This window comes from Neocloeon triangulifer, unplaced genomic scaffold (genome assembly GCF_031216515.1).
Source record: "Neocloeon triangulifer isolate White Clay Creek 2 clone unplaced genomic scaffold, ASM3121651v1 ptg000014l, whole genome shotgun sequence".
NCBI lineage: Eukaryota > Metazoa > Arthropoda > Insecta > Ephemeroptera > Baetidae > Neocloeon > Neocloeon triangulifer.
In genome coordinates this window covers 18,053,670-18,072,835 of record NW_026775556.1, presented here as the reverse complement: position 1 = coordinate 18,072,835, position 19,166 = coordinate 18,053,670, and the positions used below count along the sequence as shown (strand labels likewise).

The window sequence follows — 19,166 nt, the reverse complement described above, 5'->3', positions numbered from 1 at the left end:
GAGAACATGGACCTTTTTGTTCAGCATGTCTTTTGCCTCCTCATTGAATTCCTCGTCAATATAAATTTCGGCATTTTGCAAAACATCATTTAAGTGATCGAACATAAAAAGTCCCAACTTGGCGGTCGAGGCGTAAAGAGCAAAGTATCCGATTATCACCATCATAAATGGCTGCAGCGCCAAAAGTTGCAGAAGAAAAGCAATTTTTCTTGCAGCTGGATAGTCTTGAGGATCGAACGGGAGCCAAATAGGCATTTCGTAGCTCGTGATGGACATTTTGATGCCACGGTAGTAAGACGAGGTGATTATATAGGCGGTCCAGATCGGTCCATGGGCAAATGCGGCTAATATTATCAAAATGATGGTTGTCTGTCGTTTAGAACAGCGATCTCTTAGTTTTTCAAAGTCGTCTCGTACCAAATTTGGGACGCTGATGTCTTTAAATGCGTTTTCAAACATATGACAAATTTGGCGTGCTCGAAATTTCAAAACGAGGCATTTTTGGATTGTGGCTAATTGCCGAACAACGACGACGGCGATGAAAGTTGCATCCAAGAGAGACTTTTTTTGAAAGGAAAATATGTTGGCGATCGTCAGGAGGGTGTAGAGGGCCGCGTTGCTCAATAATGCAAACGTGGTCGCCTTTTTCAAAAACTTTTTTGCGGACGATCCGTACTCGACTTTTTCAAACCAGAATTCAAATTTGGCCAACAGAAATTTAGCAGGAGAAAGTACCTTGGAAACGTCGATGCTCTGAATCGAGTCATGCAAGTCCATCGTGGAGAAACCTCAGGTTATAAATGAAACCAAAGTGGCCTTGTTAGAGCGTGATAACGGGTCGCTTGTTGCTTGATTTAATTATGGATATGGGATTTGTTGCAAATGACAATTTGAATTTCGTTATATGAGACATCCTAATTGACATAGAAGTGAATATTAAGAAAAAGTAGAATCAATTTTTTACTTATGCACTTTGTTGTTTTTAAATGCAGTTATTAATCTAGAAATCATATAATTCCATTTTATAGCAGTTTTAAGATAATTATCTAATATATTATGAGCAGTAAATTATTGAAATAACTTCAAGTGTTTCAATTTATTATTTAGATTTATTTATCTCACACAAGACTACTGTATGAATACACAAATTCACCCTATATGTATACAGTAAAATCAATTTAAAAGTAGATTTAGGGGAATAATACAATTTTCAATATATATGTCTTATAAAATTTGAGCCAATTTACCGTGTAGGCCGAGTCTTTCTTGATGTCGGGCGTTTTAGCAGACATCTGCTAGTTTCAAACCCTTTCTTCGCTTTTTTCACAATTTTAAATTTTATAATAACCAAGAAAATAAATAATAATACAAATTAAAGGGGCTACAGAATATTTTCCATTCACAATAGGCTAGAAAGGAATGATTCTTTTTAAATATAATGTCTTCCATACTTAAAAATGGTACTAATATATTTGGGTTTTTTGAGCTATATTTTGAGAATCAAATTTACATTATACGTTCGTGATAATAATTTCTTCAAATATTCAGCGCCTCATATAACAAAATCTCTTATACCTTGAATCAGATCTCAAGGATTGCAGCGACCTTTTCTGCACATATTTCGTTAGAAACATATTTTTATTTAGCCAAAACAATTGGTATTTTTAAATCCCCCTTTTTTAGAAAATTTGATAACATCACAATTAAAAAGGTCGAGATGGTGTTATTTCTGATTTTCTTCTGTTGCAGCTTTTTTATACTGAAATTTTTTTTACTTATAGATTAATCGTAATAGTTTTTTATTTTTATTATAAGCTTTAACAAAAAGGTTTTAAACTACGATTAAATTTTTCCAGTGTTCGAATCGATTTTAAGAACCTGCGTTTATGTGGCGAATAAACATGTAGTAGGAGTATGATATTTCCATAACCTGTAAAATGTTATTTTTAATTTTTATTCAAAAACAACACAAGATAATTATGTTAATAAAAATTTAACTATACCGCCAACAAAGTCGGAATGGAGAGCTTGAAAAATGGCCCACTATAGAGTTGCACAGACTGCAAACTGCAAATCGTCATGATTTTGACGCTCAATTGATTTTCGCGGTTCCAGGACCACCAGCCAATGCTCTCAATAGAACCAGTTACTTCATTGGCCTGTAAATGAGAAATATTTTATTAAAAAATAAATTAAAAATAATTTAACTCAAACTGAGTCTGATACAGCAGTGGAAACTTTGCAAATGAAACCGAAGAAGGTTATTGACACAAGGATATTCAAAACCAAAGCTGCTTGTCCTGCGAGAGGAAGGCTGTCACTCTAGAAGTCAAAACAAACATTTTTGCCCCTTAATTTTCATATTGAATTTATCTCACGCTAGTTGTATGATAAACCCAGATGCACTGTCCAAGAAGAATTTGCCAAATTTCCATCATCATGACGCCAGAGAATATTTTGTTCATCTCTCGAAAGTAGCTGAAATCAAAATATATAATGTAAACGCGGTTTCAAATATTAATAATATATATTTTTATTTTTTATAAATTTCTCGTGCAATCAAAAGTAGTACTAATGAATCTATAGGATAGATTTAAAAAGAATTGCAAGCCCTAAATAATAATAAAAAAATCATACATGTGTATTTCATCATTAGTCAAATAAGTATTCTTTTTCAACTTAGTAAACTTGAATTTGCTTGAAATTAGAGCCCAGTAGTTCACCGAGTTTACTTTTTTTAAAGAGACATTTTTCATTTTCTTATCCATATATAAACATAAAATATTTTTCAAAAACTGGAAACTTACTCAAAGCACCTGTTATGATGTTGAACTGCATACGTTATGAGTACTTTAACCTTTCTGTTCATCATCTCCTTGGCCTCTTCATTGTAATCCTCCTCAATATGAACGTCGGCATTTTGCAAAACATCATTTAAGTGATCAAACATAAAAAGTCCCAACTTAGCGGTCGAGGCGTAGAGGGCAAAGTATCCGATTATTGTGATCATAAACGGCTGCAGGGCCAAAAGTTGCATTGCAAAAATAACATTTGATATAGATGGATGCTCTTGAGGTTCAAACGGGAGCCAGATTGGCATTTCATAACTCGTTATGGACATTTTGATGCCACGGTAGTAGGACAAGGTGATTAAAGTGGCGGTCCAGATCGGTCCATGGGCGAATGCGGCCACTATTATCAAAATGATACTGGTCTGGCGTTCAGAACAGCGCTCTCTTAGTTTTTCAAAGTCGTCTCGGACCAAATTTGGAACGCGAATGTTTTTAAATGCGTTTTCGAGCATGCAATCAATTTTGTGGGCGCGCAATTTCAAAACGATGCATTTTTGGATCGTAGCTAATTGCCGGATGACGATGACGGCGATGAAAGTTGCATCCAGGAGCGACTTTTTTTGAAACGAGAAAATGTTTGCAATCGTCAGGATGGTGTAGAATACCGCGTTGCCCAATAGTGCAAACGTGATTCCCTTGTTCAAAAACTTCTTTGCACTTGATCCGTACTCCACTTTTTCGAACCAGAAATCTAATTTTGCCAATAGAAATTTGGCAGAAGAAAGTACCTTGGAAACATCAATGCTCTGAATGGAGTCCTCCAAGTCCATCGTGGAGAAGCCTCGAGATATATCTGAGCCCATAATGGCATGTTAAGTAGTCGTTTAATTCTCGCGACTTGATTTAAATATTCATGTGAGAAAAGTTGCAAATGCCGAATGACGTTGTATCAGACGCATTCCAGTTATTCCAGGGCGTTAATTACCCAAGCAGCGAATTTCAGATCATAAGAAAGAGTTGAACATAAATATTTTTTAATTCACAGACTTTGTTTTTTTCTTCAAAAGTTTTGCAAAATTAGGTAATACATAATAATTTAATTTTATGCTAAATTAATATAAAATTTTGACAGTAAATTATTGATAGAACATGATATTTTTTAGTTACACACTTATTGTTTTATTGAGTTCACACAAAGAACAAATCAAAGGATCAAATTTTCAAAATATATGCAGTTTAAAAGTAGAGATAGCAAGTGTATGACTTTTCTTTTATCAATTTATGACAAAAATTTAAGAAAGAATAATAAAAGAGGTGATAATGAGCTGATGAGCTCTAGCGCTGCCAAACACATTATTGTACATCGTGGAAACAATTTCATCAAAATAATCACGTCCCATTTCCCATTTTATAGGAGATCTTATACACAATTGAATTATAGCTCACAGATTGCATAATTCTTTTTTCGTCTAGAAATTCGACAGGTATTTTATTCATTAGAAAAATTTCAAAGAGAAATTCACAAAAAAAAAACTTTATGACATGATGCTATTATACTTTACAATTAAAGCGTTTTATTCGATGGTTGTTTTTTATAGGAGAAATCTTAAAATAATATTTTCATTCTAACCTTGTGCACAAATTTTATTTTGAAATTTGTAGAAATTTGTCTCATTCTGATTGCCTTCAAGTCCCTCCATTTATGTGGCGAAGAAACATGTAATAAGAGAAAGATATTTCCGCAACCTGTAAAAAAGTATTTTTAATTTTGGTACCAAACATCTATAACTAATTAATAAAATATATACCGCCAACAAAGTTGGAATGGAGAGTTTGTAAAAAGGTCCACTGGAAAGCTGCACAGACTGCATACTACAAATCGTCATAATTTTGATGCTTAACTGGTTGTCGCGGTTCCAGGACCACCAGTCAGTGCCCTCAATAGATGCAGCTACTTTATTGGCCTGTGAATATAAATTATTTTATACAAACTTAAAATTTCAAATATAATGCAACATACTGCGACTGATATAGCAGACGAAAGACTGCAAATGAAACCGAAAAAAGTTGCTAAAACGAGGATATTCAAACCCAAAGCCGCGTGTCTTGAACCTGGCATGCTTTCACTCTATAAATAAAAACTAAAATGAATTTTTGTTCAAATTGTTGTGATGTTTTTAATGGAAACTCACACTGGTTAAATGATAAGCCCAGATGCACTGTACAAGTAGATTTTCCCATATTCCGACCATCATGATGCCTGAAAATATTTTGTTCATCTCTCGACAGTAGCTAGAAATGAAAATATTTTATTATAGCGCTTTAATTACACTTTGTTCTTATTATTGTGTACAGGTGCAAGCGTTATTGTTACACTCGGTTATTGTTTTAGAAGAAATCAAATATAAATTATGATTGTGTGTGTGTGTTTTTTTTTTAATTTTGGCACGTGTGAAAATTCATTGTATGCCATAATAATTTTTTTTAAATATTTATTTTTAGAACATGAAACTCTATAAACTGTAAATTTTTATAAAGTCTCCTTTGCACCTCTGCTGCTGCCAAAATATAATTGACAAAATAAAAGAAAATTTCTCCTTCCATATACAAATATCAGATAATTAATTTATTCAATTTATTGCTTCAAATTTGGCTTATATAATGTATTCTTACTCAAAACATCTGTTGTGGTGTTGCACTGCATACGTGATGAGTACTTTGGCCTTTTCGTTCAGCATTTCTTTGGTTTCCTCGTTGAATTCCTCCTCAATATAAATTTCGGAATTTTGCAAAACATCATTTAAATGATCAAACATTAAAAGTCCCAGCCTAGCAGTTGAGGCGTAGAGAGCAAAATATCCAATTATGACGATCATAAATGGCTGCACGGCCAAAAGTTGCAAGACAAAAATAACATTTGATATAGATGGATGCTCTTGAGGATCAAACGGGAGCCAGATGGGAAATGCAAAACTCGTGATGGACATTTTGATGCCACGGTAGTAAGACGAGGTGATTAAAGAGATGGAGTAAATCGGTCCATGGGCGATTGCAGCTAGCATTATCAAAATAATAGTCGTTTGTCGTTTTAAACATTTTTCTCTTAGTTTTTCAAAGTCATTTCTGACCAAATCTGGTACGCGGATGTTTTCAAATGCATTTTCAAACATACGGAGAATTTGGTGGGCGCGCAATCTCAAAACGAGGCATTTTTGAAGCGTGGCAAATTGCCGGACAACAAAGACGGCGATGAATGTTGCCTCCAACAGTGACTTTTTTTGAAACGTGAAAATGTTGACGATCGTCAGAATTGTAGAGAGGGCCGCGTTGCTCAATACTGCCCATGTGATCGCCTTTCTTAAGAACTTCCTTGCAGACGATCTGTACTCGACTTTTTCGAACCAGAAGTCTAATTTTGCCAACAGAAATTTAGCAGGAGAAAGTACCTTGGAAACGTCTATGCTCTGAATCGAATCCTGCAAGTCCATCGCGATGAAGTCGCAAGTTGTATTTGTGAGCAAAGTGGCTTTGTCAAAGCGTGACAACTAGTCGTTTAATTTTTGATTTAATTATGCATGTGTGAGACGTTGCAAATGTCTAATGATAATGACAATAACGTTATATCGACGTCGGAGACTTAATCGAACAAAAAAGTCTTGATATCTTACTGCATTATAAGTCAGGGTTGTAGTCCTAAAATTTTCTTAATGGAGACGGTGGTGACGTCACAAATAGATCCCCTGTAAAGTAGGCAACCCCTATGCACAAGAAAATTGCGGGTTGCCTATATGCACCCTCTTGGCCCACAGATGCGCCCGACCTATCTTTTTTTTAAGGTGCGTGTCTGTTCAGACGGAATAATACCCTGTCGAATTGTGAAAAATGACCACTTAACATTTTGTGGCCAAGAATAAGGAAATTCCCCCTAAGAGGATTAACCACCTTTTGTGAAAATGCCAGGGCGAGCCTTCTTGTTTGGCTGTCGCCAGCATCCATTTTTAACAAAAGGATACAAAAGAATTTAATCCTAAACTTCGCCGCAGCCACGCAACAGAAAATAAATATGTTCTTTACGAATTTTGTGATCAATTCAACAATATTTGAATGTATGAAATTAAAAAATGACCGTCTCCCTCCGTCACCATGGACTGTTTCTTAATGGAGGCGCGTCACCTCAAAAATTCCTTAATGGAGGCGCCGTTACCCTCCGTCCCCCTAGGACTACAACCCTGTTATAAGTTATTTCATTTTCAAATTAATTAATATTTTATGCATATATTTTATACAAAAATATCAAAAAAAATTTCAAAAATGGATAGTCTATAGTTTTTGCTGCATGTTCTTTAAATTTATATAAATTAAATAAAAAATAAAAAAATTAAGTTTCATAAATATATATTGAAAACAAACTGGTTGGTTATTTGGAAAAAATTCATAACATCAAAATAATTGCGTAAAATTTTACAGAATTTCTCCGTTTTTCTGCAAAAGCATATTTGAGCTGTGGACGGAGCAAAGTGGATATTAAATATTGGTCTCCACTCTTTATAGAAATTTGGTTTAGAAAGACAGTATTTTAGACTGATTTGGAAATATGTTGATAGGAAACATTATTTTACGTTCTAAATCAAATTGTAATGCGATTCCAGAAATCACAATAGTTTTTTACAATTTTGTTTTGGGTTTATTTGTTTTCTGGTGAATGGTAAAAAAAATTGATTTTTGACAACAGCGAAGCAAATGTACACACCATAGAAATTTGAATAGCATCCAAAATTCAAACTGACTTGACATACAGACTCTGCTATTAAGCAATTTACTTAGCACAGTTTGTCCCGTGTGCCGTCACTGGGAATCAGATCCAAGAGAATACGAATTCAAATTAGCAATGTCAAGTGACAAATATCTGGCCATGCGTGTGATTTTCCCTTTGCTACTAATCTGTGCACTTGTGTGTGTGGGTTGGTGGATCGTTGTTGTTGTTGTCGTGTGCAAACACTGTTTGGCCAGTGAGTGCATGCATAATTTATACGCGCCGTGCAATTAGCGAATGGACCACCTGCCCAACTGCATCACCTAGTTTGCAAATTCAGGCGGGCAAACAAACAAGATTATTAATTCGAGTCGCAGTTGGCCGCCGATTGCTGGACAAACAAAGGACTAATTTGCATCACATTGACTAATTCCATTCACGAAAATAATTATCTTTATCGTTTTTGATTCACTTCCAAGATTTGAATTTTGGGCTGAGTTGTCGTACGTCAAATGGGAAACACTGTCTCTTGAATTTTTTTCCTGAAAGATTTCTTCATTCTCTTTTTGTCTGCGGTCCACCGCGACCGAAACCACATTTCGCATGTTTTGCAACAAGCAAAGTGTGGATGGAATAACTGAGCAGAAAGCCATTACGCTGATGGCACTCGCTGCGTGGTTGTGTGTGAAATGTTGTGTGGCGGGCCAAAAGCACGCTTCTCGTCTGATTGTCTCCGCCGTGCGGTCGCTATACACCCATTTGCTTTTTCAATCTGACTGAACAACAAACAAAGCCTAAAACCGACCTATGCAAATAAGAATCGTGCAGAGTGTGTACAAAATGTTAATTGAATAAAATATCAGTTCAAATGGAATGAATATTAAAATTATGTGTACCAGAGTAATAATTGTAAAATAATTAAACCAAGGGATTTTAACTTGGAATATTATTAAATTTTGAATTTGATTTTGCAATTTATTTAACTAAAAGGTTACTTGAAAGGTTCATTCAACTAGTAACAAAATTAACTTATTTCATAATTCTCAAATCAGTTATTTTTTTTTGTAGTAGTATAATCTGATATCATATAACTTTAACTTCAGAATTCTAAAAAAAATTAAAGTAATGGATCGTTGATTACTTCTCGGGTTGATAAATTGTATAAAATAAATTTAAAACTAATTTTATCCAAATATACAAAAAGTAAAACATTTGATTGTGATGTACATTTTTTATCCGTTGCTAAATTCTAATCCTCTGGAGACTTTTATTAAAAAAATTTAGGAACAATAATTTACCTTTCACTTTAAATGATTTAAAAACACTCTTGAAGTTCACAAAAGAAAGATCTGGAGAAATCGATTGATTCGAAGGAACAAGAAGAGCCCTCTCGGCAGTAATAATTCATATAATATAAATTTCCCCTCTCATTCATTTTGCCCCGAGAACTCTCTCGTTTCTCATTCTCTCGCTTTTCCATTCGGAGCCGTCGGAAGAAGAGACAGAATTAAAGGAACATTATTGAGTCTTTGTCGACGAGTCTGAGGTTTAATAAAACAAATTTAACTTGCGCTTCCTTCCGTTGAAGGAGAGAAAGACGTTTGGATTCCGCTGATTTAATTTAAATGCCTTTTGTTCTCTTAGATGTTAAGGATCGGACTTATTTCTGTCAAAATCAGGACGTTTGCAAAATACTCAATCAGTTTCCTTTGTGTTTTTTTATAAGATTGGATTTTACCTCAAAAGCCACTTTTGCTCGAATGAGTCGGACAAAGGAAGAAAAATTCCTCTTACATTTTTCGCAGCGTGTTTTAATATGCAGAAACTTTTTCAACCGAGATTCCTCTCGCCATTGTAAGAGGGGCCTGTGTGCGTGGACAAAAAGGAGTGGCTCATTCATTCCTTCTCTCGACGGCTTTTTGTTATTATTGTAAACCGTCCGCGGCCGCCCTTTTTGCATTCATCCTACCTCGTCGTTTCTCTGCTGTGGCCAAAGCAATTTACATACCAAAGAGAGAAAGAGCACAAATGACGATTATTGTGTTGCGTCGCACTGCACGCCGGCAGGTAGTTGTAAAAAGATTAGAATTATTTCATTCCCGCCGTTGCTCAACTGCCCCTGTAATTGCACTCAACCTTCGCGCATTCCGGCTTCATTCAATTGTCTTATTCTGTCCAATTTTCCTTTAAAATTTTTGCCACAAGTAATTCATGCAAAATTAAATTGATAGTTTATGAAATCGTGAAATTTATTTTTAACAATTCTAATTCCTTTTATTTTGAAAATCTTTTCTGATGAGTAAAATGATCAACTTTTTGGATATTTTCTCAAAACCATTTTGTTAACTCTCTATTTCATCTCATGGACTTTTGGTAGAATTCCAATTATTAAAATATACTCTAATATTACAATCTATTAAAAATAGACTGTTCAATTAATTGTTATTGCGCAGCTCATGCACAAAATTAAACTGACATCATAATCAATTTTGGCTTTTGAATTGATGCGCCTATTTCTTCTTTGAAAATCAATATTTTATCTTATAAAATAACAAATTAAATTAAAAAAGTGGCGCGTTTGAAATCAAAAATTTTAATGCACAATTTGAGAAATATGGAACTAAAAAGTAGCCTTCACAAAAATGATAACTTTGTACTTTTTCTTTTTTCTTTTAATTTCTACTTTTTCTTTTTACCATTTTTCTGCTTTTTAGATTGCTTTCCTATTTTTTAAAATGTATGTTTAATGTTTTAGAGTAGAAAATGCCGTTGATGTATCATAATAAATTAGCAAAATTACTTTTTAATTTGGAGAGAAAGCTACGTTTTCCTATAATTTTTTGAAATCTATTCTTGCGTGTCAAACTAAAAATCTTTTGTGCAAAAGAAGCACTCCATGTATTTGCAAGAATCGAGCTCAGATAATTTTTATGCGTGAGGAACAAGCGAAGCGCACGTGAGTCTCGCAGGGCGTGTGTGCACACCGGCGAGAAGAAAATTGCGGCCATTTTTGGCTGGGGCTGCTTTCATTTGTGTATGGGTCTTGTGGGAAATTACAGAGGTTTGCAGCAGTTGGCGCGAGAGGAAGAGAGCAGAGGCGGCGAAAGGGTTGGATCTTCTTATTTCTTTCGGTGCACACGCGGTTTTCGGCGTCACGACGAATGTCACGGCGTTTTACTTTTAAGATCTCAATAAAGCAGTCGAGTGGCAGCCCAGCCCCTATACTTAAGGCGGATTACCCACATTTTCTTGGGCCTTTAATGCCGAATAACACTATCCTCTCTACACAAGCAAACAACTACTGTTCCCGCGTGGCTTCACCCGACCAGCTTTTATTTTCGATATACTCAGACCGGCCAGACGGTTTTAAGCGCCTGCCCAGCCCTAGCGGCCGAAAGACCCTTCTGCTCTCAGGACTTTGGGGTGCGTTGCAATGTGTTGGTTTCGCACGCGCCGAAAATAAAAGAGTCGCGGCCGTTAGCAGACCTTTCATTTGATTAGGAAAATCCACTTTCCTCCTTTTTAAAAGACGAGAAAAATTTATATTACACTGTTTTTTAAATAAAATAAAATAAAAACCTGAGAAGACAACAAAAGAGTAAATTATATTTAATAATAAATAGCTAAGGGGAACTGTAGCTGTAAGATTAAATTTTGAATTTATTCTCTTGGCAACTGGAGGGGAAACGTTTTTAAAACATTTCTTGTTGATTAAGGAATAATTCCGCATTTTTTTCACTAATGAATTTTAATATATCAGTTGATTTTTAAATCATATTCAATTATTTTTTTAATTGCCGTAATAAAAAAATCAGTATTTTTTTAAATATTCATAATTTAAATTAGAATTCTTAATATTTAAAAAATTATAAGTATATTAATTTTATTAAATTTTCATTATTTATTGGTCAAGCAATTTTTGTAAGGATTAATTTAATCAACGTAATTTATTCATTTGTTTGACACAAAAGCATAAAATAAATTAATATAAATTATAATTCTGATACACATTACAATATTTTAGTATCAGTCAATTGCAAAATTTATCGACAATCTGTGACGAGTCCCAATTATTTGGTTTGAATTCAATTTGTTTGAGAAATTATAATTTGAAATATATCTTTAATACTTTTCAGCCACAAAGCTAAATTAAATTTTTTGAAATAATAAAAATATACACCTCAAAATTATTGTTATTCATACTTTTAACTTCACGTTACAACCCTTCTGCAGTTTGAATGTGGTGGATTTCTATCCTGACGATTGGTTCATTTTTTTTATTCTCTCGAAAGCAAATATCATCATCATTTGGTGCGGGCGATCGTGAAAGTGTGCGTAATGCGCGTGGGGACGCCAGGTTTTATATATTGGGCGTTTGCGGATAACTGAGCACATTCTCGGCATCGATTCTTAACTCCGAAGCGCTGCAGCTGGGGGAGCATCAGTGAATGGTGACAGATTGCGGCTGGATCGCTCCATTATATCACTCACCAGGGCTCATTTCGAAATTGGAAATAAAATTTGGCGTGTATATAGCTGCTGCAGGGAACCTATTTCGCAGAAGATGCTATTCTTCGCTAAAGGCCAATATCGGGAGTGCAGGGTTCTTATTCAAAAGGGTGCTCGTCGTAGTTTATTAGGTTAGGGCTTTATTCGAGAGAAGAGGAGCGAGATCAAGACGATGACGACAATCCATCTCCTATCGAAGCTTGAGTGAATGATGCGTGTTGATAAAAATATAAAGTGTTTATAACGGATAAATCTATTTTGGCAGCAATTTTTATTTTTAAATGCTATAATTTATTATTTAATTGAAAAACCATCAAAATTGTAAGCTATGTTACTTGCATTTTCCTTCAATTTTACTGAAAAATTTGCCGCCATTTTACTATTTTAAATTTACTAAAACCAACAATTTAATTCTAAATTTTCATTCTTTAAGTAATTAAAAAGCAATTTTGTGTTTATAGATTTACTAGCTTTCACATTTTGAATAAATTGATGTTAATAAAGTTATAATGTTAATAAAAAATTTACCTCCATATAAAAAATAGGAGCTTGGCTTTTGTTAGCTCAAGATTATTGGCACAGGCCAATGAGACACTTTGTCTTGGTCTAATCCAAACAAAAAACTTCTTAAATTGTGCGGAGAAGAAATAAAAGACAGTTTGATCAGCGAAAATATGCCCAGTCCTAATAATTGCACAGCTAAAATTGTCTTTTTATTTAGTTTCATGCAAGAATGAAATTGATTTCCATGCCCAAAAACACCAAGAATAGATAAAAAAGTAAATTGCAAAATTCGACAAGAATTTTTTTTACAGATTTACTTCAAAATTTATGAAATGTTAGCGTTGCACACAACAAAAACAAAATTAAATTATCATTGTTTTCGCTGAAGGTTTGCAGTTTTTTAGACTTTTTGAAACATCCAAATGCTTGTTTAGTTCTAATGATTATTTAGTATGTAATTATTTGAAATTAATTGTCTCTGCATATTATGCTATTTCATAAACATGTGTGTGCAAAATATATATTTGCCTATTGTTATTATGTTTGCGTAACAAAATCATCTCTTGTTGTCAGTGTGTCTGTCTGTCCGTCGGCGCGTGTGTGTGTCTGGCAGGATGGGATATAGGATTTGTTGTGCGCCCGCCAGCAAACTTCATCCGGTGGCATCTCTTCTGCCTTTGAAAAAAGTGAGTGTTTCTGTTCTCGAAAAATGTGTCCGTACATTATGCACTGTGTACATACAAATTAATGCCCCCAAGGACTTGCATGCAGCGGCTGTGTGACTGCGGGAAAACGAGAAAGTATACTTTGCAAATAATGAGAATAAAAAGGTTGCCTGCCTCTCCGCCCCGTGTCGCATGCATATATATTTTCATTACAGAATTCCGGGCCTGCGGGCGAACAAAAATATACACATCGAGCGAGCGAGCGCCGCTCGTTCTTTCTCCCACGGTTTGCGGTTCCTCTGCTTTTTGCCGGGCCGATTCGCACGAAATTTAAAGAGGATGTGTTTTTCTGTACGGAGGGAGTTAGTAAAAACAAAGCAGGGACAAAGCAAACCACCAATCTACTTGTGAGGTTCAGTAAACAAAGCAAAATAAATTCGTTCATTGAAAAGGTTTTCCTCCTTATTATTATTCGCCAGTGAGCTCTGAGAGGAAAATTAGAGACTCTTTTTACGTTATGCAAACAGCGAGAAAGGCATATTTTTGGAATTATAAAAAAATATAATATACTTTGTTATTTTGAAGTTAAAGAAGTTCCTTTTTATTCGAATTATTTATTTTAAATTTGTCTGCTTTTGCTCAGTCAAGGTAAATTTAAGAATAAAATTTTGCTCAGATTTACTCAAAATTTCAACGAATAATTTAAAATTAAGTATCCCTTTATTAAATTGGCTAATTTAGACAAATTCGATTGGCATTGGTAAAGATTGGATTTCGTTATATTGTTGTTTTAAATGTCTTCTACAATTGTATGATTGAAATAATTATTAAATGTTAGAAAAACAGTGGAGAATAAATGCTTTTTTGCATCCAAAATATAAAATGCAGTGTCGATTTCCATTGAAAAAGAAAATATCAACAGCAAAGTAAAAAATCAATTTAAATCAAAGGAAAAATTGCTTGAGTTTCTTTTTTTTGTTAATATTAATATAGAGTAGATCTCAAACAAATAACATAAGCTTATTTATTTATTTTATTTCCAGTCAAGAGCAGATTCACAGTTCAATCTCCCAGCACATGGCACTGGACAAAAGAGAATTAATTCTGTACACATGTTGTAATTCGTGCACAAAAGCACCTTTCATCTCTTTTGTTTTGTTTACACCCGGCATTACTTTTTGTTTGTTCGTCCGCGTGCAATTTAATTAGCGGTTAAAAGGGGAAAATAAAATAACCGCCGACCAGAATAATTAAAAAAAAAATACACCACGTCCATCTCATCACCAGGGTCGAGGGCGCGGCGGCTCGGATCCAATTTTTCAGCCTTGCCTCATCTTAAGCTGCTTTTTGCGGCAAAAACTTTGCTTATTATCCTCTCGCGAGCTGATCCTTTTGTCAGGAGAATTGGAAAAGCTGCATTGAGAGAGCAGCGGCGTGTGCCGGGTGGAGCCGGCGCCGCCACTCGCCCCATCATATTTTATTAATACCTGCCGCCCGCTCGTGTTCCACTAATTAATACCGACCGGGGCGCCGCCGCCATTAATCTTTACGCGACGCTTGTTTGCAAAATTATTTAATCATCTCCAGTAAATATATAAATCTCGGCTGCAGCGACGAAAAGTGAGACGGTAAGGAAGGGAAATACAACAGCTGAGTAGAGAGATTGTTTCCCATTTTTTGCTCCGTCTTTTCAAAATTAATTTTCTTCAGATCAAATGTCAAAGATATCAGTCCGGTACAAGGAAAAAAGGAAATGAATTTTTGCATATAAGTTTTTTTGTATTTTCCTTTGAAAACGCCACAAACTTTTCTAATCTTTGAAACTTTAGTGGTCACCAGAGCTAAACATAAAACATAAGGATCAAAGGAAGAGTGAACTTTTCTGATATGGAAATGAAATGAGAAAGATCGAAATATCGTACCCTTTACATATTCATGCTAAAGCCATTGTATGTGACTTTAAACAAGGACAAGATTTTCCATTTTATTTTTTTTTTTCTTTGCTGATGAAAAATAGTTCATTCAAGATTAATTTTGTAAAGCTCTTCACTTAATTTTTATATTATTTTTGTTTCTTGAGAATTTAAAACCAAAGAAACCACTTGAAACGGAAAATTTACTAGTAACTTTTGACTCAGTTTTGTCTCATTATCTCTTGTCTCGGAACGTAACTCCACGTTAAAGGCGTTTAGTCAAAAGTTACTAATTTATTATTTGTTTTTGTTTAATAATTATTGATAAAACTGATTTTAAATTGAGCACTCTACGTTACATTGGAGTATGCATGTGTAGGATAAAATAATTTTTTATTGATATAATTATTTCATGAATCACACATCATCATCTTTCACGGGACACTTAGCTGATGACAAAAACTTATACTCTGGATTAAAAATATAGCCACTTTTGAATTCTCCCTTATCAGTTATTTCTCTCATCTCTCTCTCTCGCATCTCGTTTTTGCAGCAGAAAGTGCTGAGTGCGCCGCTCTCTTCACCTTTGCTCGTCGCCCACGTGAATTACGTACGTGTGTGTTTGCGGCCGCCGTTATTCGCCTCGGAGCACGCAGGGTTGAGAAAGGCAAAAAAGTAGGGCAGGTCTGGCTGGCTGAGTCGACGAGCTACTTTTTGCTTGTTTGCATTTCAACTTGCTGTCAGTTTATCCCGCGAGCTTATAAGAGCAAGCAGCGCTGCTTTTCCCTCCTTTGCATGTATTTTGTTTTCAAGTATTTATGGGCAAACATTAGCGCAGGGAGAATTGCTAGCTACAGTCGCATACATACATGGAAACATATCGTTCTCTGTGTCGCTGCACTCTTATCTCGAAAGATTTGCTGCGCTTTTCCCACGACCTTTCCCACCGCGCCGCCAACCAATCAATACTCATGTGGGTTGCTGTTTTCTGGATTACGTTGAGATGGCTTTTGCAAACTTTTATATATTGTGGAAGACAATAATTTTTATAATAATTTCCTAATCACTTATTTCGCGATTTTATTTATCAAATTATTATCGTAAAATCTTTTATTTTGTCCATTGTGGTCCATTGATAAAGCAACAGACACGAAATAACAGACGTATAACATTATATCGCACATTAATATGTCTAAAATCGTTTAACAAATTCAATTTCCAATGAAAAGATTTTAATTTTTATATTCAATTATCTATACTGAAATAAATAAAAAGCATCATGTCCATGAAGCAAAAAGGCAGTGACAGGGAATGACTTCGAGTTGATTAAATGTACATTTCATCATATGTAACTTGGTCCTACAAGTCTTAATATATTTTATGTTACTTTTTAAATGGTTAAAATACTTTCATTTTGTTTGTGACAAAGCATGGTAAGATTTGTTTATTTACAAAAATTAAATTTTTAAAAATTTATTATATTTATTTACAAAAACTTGTTTTAAAAATGTAACATATTTAAATTTTTAAAAATAGTCTGTTGCAAATTGCTAAATAAAATGTACTTGAAAAAAATAATTTACTAATATATTTAACTGAAACTGAAAAAAAATCAACCTAGCATTGTCTCACATACAAAATTAAGATATCATATAAATATTCAAAATATTTATTTAATTAAAATGATTTCGTGCATGATAAAGTGGGCCTATTTTAAGTCACTACGCTTTGGGTTCATCCATGCTCTTGTTGAAGGTTAAAATACAATTATGATGTTACATCTCCGGCTGGTCTCCTCGTCAAAATTGCCCGGAACCGCAGACAAAGTCAAACAGACGAGGCGCGCTGTGGTAATTAAGCGAATCAAACTTTAATTGCCTCTCGCTGTGTCTCGCAGGCAGTGCATAGCATAGCATGAAAGAAGAAAGGAAAACACAATGGCCTAGCCGCTCTCTCAAAATCAACACCGACCAAATTCTCTGCCTAGCGAAATGAGAAATTCTTCTTCGCACCTCGTTGCGGGCCGGCTAAATTATTCAAAACGCGCCGGTTTCGCTGCTCGTGGCAAGGGAGCATATTGCATTATAATTCGTCTCTCTCCAAAAACAAAGGGCACCCTCTCTAATTTTATTTATTATTCTTTTGGCCGGCTTGGATTAGAAAAGAAAGACCCTTTCTCTCTGCAGGATAATTCCGAAAAGTCGGCGGAAAATTCTGCTCCCCGCTGTTTGTGCACATGCGGTATATCCGAATGAATTATTCAAATGAGAATCTCTCTCGGTCCGGGAGGTATTGTTTCCAGCTTTGTGTTATTCGGGCCGATCGCGCGCTCGGCGGCCTGCTGCTTTTATGCCGGAGGAATATGACGAAATTTTTACGACCTCCTCTCGTTCGGTGTCTTTTCATAAAATGGAAATCAATGCCGGGGCAAAACACACCAGCCTTTATCGGCCGACGAGAAGTGGAGGAAAATCGCAACACTATTTTGGAGGGAGCAAAAAAAGTTAAAATTTCCCAAGAGGATTTCTCAGATAAGCGTTTCCTTTATAGGGCTGAATTGAAATCTCTTGAAATTTCTATGGGCGCTTTCTTGTGTGAAGCGAGACCCTGATTAATTAGCAACTGGTCCTTCGGGAATAGAATATTATCACAAACAATAATACAATTTGGGTAGATTAATATCAGAGGCATTGCATTTCTATAAGTCTTTCAATTTCCTTTTAGATGATTAATATACTCAATTGAATACTTTTCAATAAATAATTGCAAACTTTATTAGAAAAAAAATCTGATAGCAGAGGGATCATCTAATAATGATTCATTTAAAAATCATTATTATAAATGTAATAAAATATCTGTATATAACTTTCAATCCTCAGAGCTCAGGAATTTTTATTTATCAAAATTATAAAAATAAATAATTGAGGAAGCGGTTAATAATTAACAACTAAAAGTCTGCTTCATTGTGTATGTTTTAAATTTTATCTCATTGCATTAAAAAATTCAAGTTATCTGCGCTTACATTTTTTACTCAATTTTTAATTTAACCTGAATCCTATTTCCACACGTTTTTTTATTTTATTTTAATTCAACTAATGATCGATTTAAAGTTTAAAGATTTAATTTCCAAAATTATATTGGTTCTTGGTTTGGAGAATTCTATCGCTTCCCTCTCAATAGATAGAAATCTTCAATTGTGACGTGTGTTTGTGTGGCGTAAAGAAGTTGAGAAAACTTTTAAGTGGCGCGCTTTTGACCCCCGTCTGACCCAAATAAGCCTCCTGCTTCCGAGTTAGACGAACAGCCCCTATGGCTTTGCGGTCTGACGAAAAACCGACCTGCAAAACCTGTTGTGTTCTCGCTCTCGTGTCCGAAAAGCGGAGGCTTCTCTCGGAGCGACAGAGAGGGCCTGGCAGCGGAAAAGTAGAGACGTTTCCCTCCACTCCAAACAGAAAATGAGAGCGCCAATTACTTTTACAAACAGAATGAGAGCGGAAAACTTTTGGCAAGCGAGTCGAAGGAGTATACAAACTGCCTAAGAAAGAAAGAAAGAGACTGCAATTATATATTTGAAAAGAAAAGGGAAAGGAAGTTGAAAAGTGAAGGACCGCTTCAGGTAAAATTATTTCAGAAGCACAACAAGGCTAATTTTGTCAAAAAATTTAAGTCTCAAAAATTTCATGCCAAAAATCATGTGCTTGCAAACAAATTTGAACTTTTTCTTTAGAAAAGTAACATTATATTTTAATTTGCAGTCAATATATTCTTCATATTTTTAATAAAATATTAAAACTTAATTGGGAGATATCTGATTTTTTTTTTTACAATTATACTCTTTTTAATATGTGAACTCCTTGTCCGCAGCATCCACTTGAGGACATGCATTCGACAGAGTATGGTGCCTCAGAGATAACAGAATGTACGCAGATGTCATCCAACTGCACCGAACGTGACCCAAAGAGACACACGTTGAAGCAGAGATGAGGACCGAGTTGTGTAGACTTTGCGAGCGGACAGCTGCCGACGGTGC

The 19,166-nt window shown here is 34.9% G+C and overlaps 1 long non-coding RNA gene across 1 annotated transcript in view; it reads left to right on the top strand.

Annotated features, from left to right (window-relative positions):
• LOC132200792 (uncharacterized) overlaps positions 1-19,166 on the top strand; it is a 49,622-nt gene extending 30,456 nt beyond the window's left edge. Inside the window, exons 3-4 of the long non-coding RNA XR_009442197.1 lie at positions 13,132-13,244; positions 19,001-19,166. This is a non-coding gene — a long non-coding RNA (uncharacterized LOC132200792). The remainder of the gene's footprint in view (positions 1-13,131; positions 13,245-19,000) is intronic.